General features: G+C 36.0%; 1 non-coding gene across 1 annotated transcript; it reads right to left on the reverse strand.

The window, feature by feature from the left end:
• Window positions 1-1383: 1383 nt before the first annotated feature.
• On the reverse strand, window positions 1384-1465 carry Trnas-aga (transfer RNA serine (anticodon AGA)). Its single transcript has one exon. It is a non-coding gene; the product is annotated as a tRNA-Ser (tRNA).
• Between the last annotated feature and the right edge of the window lie 3535 nt (window positions 1466-5000).

A 5000-nucleotide genomic window follows, 5' to 3' on the forward strand; every position in this document is an offset into this window, starting at 1 on the left:
TTTGATGTTTCATTTTGATTCATTTTGTTAAACTACAGAGCAATGATATAAAATCTCCTGTGGATGGTGTGACATTTTAACACTCGCACACACACAGGAACATTTGCGTGCATCCACACATCAATATCAACTCGGTTCTCTTTTCCTGGAGAGCATTGAAAGAGAGACAGCCAGAAAAAAAGATGTAAAGAGAGACAGCCAGAAAAAAAGATGTAAAGAGAGACAGCCAGAAAAAAAGATGTAAAGAGAGACAGCCAGAAAAAAACAGATGTAAAGAGAGACAGCCAGAAAAAAACAGATGTAAAGAGAGACAGCCAGAAAAAAGATGTAAAGAGAGACAGCCAGAAAAAAACAGATGTAAAGAGAGACAGCCAGAAAAAAAAAGATGTAAAGAGAGACAGCCAGAAAAAAAGATGTAAAGAAACGAGAGAGAGAGAGAGAGAGAGTAAAGAACGAGAAGGATGGGAGAGAAAACGACAGAAACAAAGACAGGAAGAAGCAAAAACAAAAACAAAAAACTTTTTTCAAAACAAAGGTTATCAAAGGGTAATTACTGCAATTTATCTAAAAATGGCAGGGTTTAGCTCCCTTTCTGCTATATAAAACAAAATTAATTAATTATTATTAATAGATTAACTAATTTGTATATTTTTATGATTGATTCGTAAATTCTCATCGAGCACGATTAATTTTGCAAAATTTCAACTTCATCCGAGAATGGGAAGTGGGAGAAAAAACGTGACAAAACGAAATAAGGGGACTAAATCCATATATATATATATATATATATAAATGGTACTTAATGAGATATGTGGATATATATATATATATATATATATATATATATATATATATATATATATATCCACATATCTCATTAAGTACCATTTATTCCCCTAATTTGTAGAGCAATCAAATTAATTAATCACCAAAAATAAATTAACTTTTTTCATTTATTCATGTCTTATCAGGTACAATGAACAAGTGTGCAAAGTTTTAACTTGATCCGAGACTGAGGAATGGGAGAAAAAACATGTTCAAACTTTTTAGAAGAGTCAGTTGATAGAAGCTTTGAAAGAAGATAGGTTTATGGAGTAGATTAACTCATCGTGTTAAATAATAACGGAGAGAAAGAGTTAAAAAGAAAAGGGAAAAAGAGCGTTGGAAAGGAGAGGGGGAGAGCAAACTTTTAAAGATCATTCATATCATATTTTTTTAAAAAAAGCATACAGACACAGAATACTATCTCAGCTTTAAAAGAAAAAAAGTTCACCAATTTATTTTTTTACATCTACATTCTACATCTACATTCTAAATCCACATTTTCCAAATCTAAAAAGACTATAAGTGTCATTTAAAATAATATAATTTTAAAAAATTTAACGTTGTCGGCAGGATTCGAACCTGCGCGGGAAGATCCCAATGGATTTCTAGTCCATCGCCTTAACCACTCGGCCACGACAACTTATTATCATAAGCATTATGTTTTTAATTATTTTTACATCAGAGCATTTTAGAAAACTAGCAAGTTACCGTGGAGAGTGGCGTGTTTTTACCGAGGCCCTATGTTCCACGAGGAACTCAAAGGTAAGATTATGATGAATGAAGATGACATCAGAACATCTGGGTATCCATACATGTGGATTGACCTCCTTGTGTAAATACAAATGTGTTTGTAACAATATTATTCGTTTCAGCCTAGTTGCATCCCTTGATCTACATTGACACTGTTACACAACCTTGGATCCCTGTATGTTTCCTAAAGTCAAGGCTACTTATGCGCAGTGAAAATGGTTTCAATTGATGTCATGACGCAAGAAGAGGGCTGACGTCAGAGAGACATCAGATGCCGGTAGCTTCGTTGTTATATCCTATTGTATCACCATCAAGAGGTGGAGAAAGAAAAACATTAAAAATGCTCTTTTTCTTTTCAACAGACAATAGGCAACTTTATGCAACTTAGTCAACGATTGTTTATCTCTTAACAATGAATGTATAGATCTAGTCAACCTTGTTAGATTTTAAAACATATTTTGGCCCCGCCCCCTTCTCCCCGAGAAAGAATCCTGGTTAAGCGAATGTATAGATCTAGTAAATCTTTTAATATTCCAATGAAAATCATTTCAAGATCTAGACTTAGAAGACAATGCGCACAGTATTCCTGAACATTAATTGAACTCATGAATCAATAACGCCTTACATTCGGGAATTCCCAAACGCGATAGTCCTTTCAAAAAAACCGATGAAGGATCTAAACCTAGATGCAGACTCTAGCCAAATTTACATTTTGTTTATTTTTGCTTTGAAAAATTGTAACGGTCAAAGTTTTTTTTTTCCCCGTGTGGCCAACGAGCTAGTAATTCTTTTCTCAGCAATATAATCAACTACTAAATTTCTAGGAAAATCGTTAGAGTCGTTTTTTTAGATCAGCATCCACCCACCGGTCCTAACAATTGCGGGGCCCTTTGCGAAACTGATTACGCGGGGCCTAGTCTGAGTGGGAATAAGGATAATAAGTGAAACTTAAGATTTTGTATTAGAAAAAAAAATCGACTTTACTAAGTTAAAAATTGCGATCAAATTAACTTTACTTTACGAACCTTGCAACCTATGACATATTTATATGCCAGTAACTATAAATGTAAATAAAGTATTGTAGCTTTCGATGAAGGTGAAAATTCGCACGATTATTACATTTTATTACTTGAAAGCTGACAATGTCTTTTTTCTTTTATCGCGCGTTAGGATTGGCGTTTTCCGCAATAAATGACGCCCACACATGACAATTTTGTATATATTTTCAAGAGATTTTTATGAGTTGTCAGGAGATTTTAATAAATTCAGGAGATTTCCAGGAATTTTTCGTATATATTTTGCAATTTAATAATTACATCTAGAATTAGCGCGGGGCCTATGAAAGCGCGGGGCCCACTGCAACCTATGCGGTCGCAGTGGCCTAAGACCGGCCCTGCCACGAAGGAGTGACTTGGATAGAGGTATTGTAAAATTTAAAAAAAAAAAAAGCACTGAATAGGCCCTTATGGAAGGCAAAAACAAAGAAGCTTTGGATTGCAGACGGTTAACACACCAGAAGCACAAAGTGTCTGAAAATGATACAGCATCTCTGATAGTTATAAATGCCCAACCTGTGGTGGAAGGAATAACGTGAATAAATGTTATACCAAAGTGTCCGTGTAGTTCATGTAATATAAATAATACAAGGGAGAAAACCACCCCTTCTTCCATCAAAGCTTAAATAATTGAAATAGACTTCACTATGCAAAAAAAAAAATAAATAAATAAATACTAATAACAAAATAATTAAATATAAATAAAAAAATGACTCTATTCCCCCCCCCCTTATTTTATTTTAGTCTCACGTAGACATGTTCTCAAATTTCCTTGATAATAAAAAATGTTTGGTAGAAATTATCTCCCTTGAGGAGCCATCAATATCCTCACAGGGAAAGTCTTGGCGCAGGAAAAAACAACAACATTACAAAAATGAAAATAAAACAACATCAGTTGTGTCCCTTGTCTTCCGAGTAAACAAAACCGAAAAATACCAAAAGGTCTTCGCATTTGATGACGTAATCGGATTTATTTTAGCTGGCATTCCAATAATCTCAAAGCAAAATTGTTAGACAATTGAACGCTACATTTCAGTTTCTTGACGGAATGTTCCGAAAATGGACAGCCCAATCAGTTAATACTGACACGGGGGAGTGAAATGAGCGAGGAGGGAGGGGTGGAATAGAAATAAAGATAAGAGCCCCAGAAGCCAAACAAAACAATACATTCTCAGAATGAGTTCCGAAAATGGATAAATAAAATGTACGCCTAGATCTCGTTGTTTGAAAGCAATCCAAAACTATAATATTAGAGAGTTTTACGTCAGACTAAACGATAAGGACGCTAAAAAGAGCTTCAATGATGCTTACTAAATGCTAAATTTGAGCTAAAACCGAAAGAGCTTACAAAGTTTGATATATATATATATATATATATATATATATATATATATATATATATATATATATATATATATATAGAGAGAGAGAGAGAGAGAGAGAGAGAGAGAGAGAGAGAGAGAGAGAGAGAGAGAGAGAGAGAGAGAGAGAGAGAGAAAGATAGATTGATAGATAGATAGATAGATAGATAGATAGATAGATGGATAGATATGTAGGTAGATATGTAGGTAGGGAGGTAGGTAGTGGCTCCTTCTGTATCGGAAGACAATGGATGCCACCAGACGAATCACTGGCTTTGCTTTCGTCTTAAGACGGGTCAGAATCTGGTGTGACTGATCAAGACAAATCTGGAGCGGCAGAGTTTGTCACAGTTCGTGCATGTGTATGCATCTGTCCTAGGCCAGATAATGTAGAGCTAAAAAGACCAACAACAAGAATCATCATACAACATTTAAATACTTCCTTCATTCTGTACACCGAATACACCAGAAAGCTAGATATTTGCAGTCTTCCGCCACAGATGAAAATCTCTGATAAGAATTATAATGGACTTAGAACAAATACGAATGACCAGTGGCGCAGCAAGGGATTTGGGGGCCCGGGGAGCTTGGCCTCCCTGCATTTTGACAGTCGACATCATGACATGAGATAATGTAATTAATAAATATACAAGCCCAATGTGGGGGATACATGCAAGATAACATTGCATTGGCATAATACTTTATGTAAACAAAATCTCGGACACTCATTAGCCCCCCCCCCCACTCAAATGGGGGCCTGGGGGGATGTTCAGATTTGGAACTCCCACCCTTCCCACGCCATTGCACGCCAGTGCAAATGACTCAAATGGTTGCTGATATGTAGGTGGGGGGGGGGGAGGGGTTAAATCCCCATAGGGTGTCAGAGAGTCGCTGTATGCTCTACATGTTTCCTGTTTACCACAGAAGCAAGACGGAAGTGAGCGGAAGTCACTGGCAGATTTTCCCAGATCCTTTTTCTTGGCGCCTTTTCTCCATTATCAACGTAATT

This window comes from Biomphalaria glabrata, chromosome 1 (genome assembly GCF_947242115.1).
Source record: "Biomphalaria glabrata chromosome 1, xgBioGlab47.1, whole genome shotgun sequence".
Lineage (NCBI taxonomy): Eukaryota > Metazoa > Mollusca > Gastropoda > Planorbidae > Biomphalaria > Biomphalaria glabrata.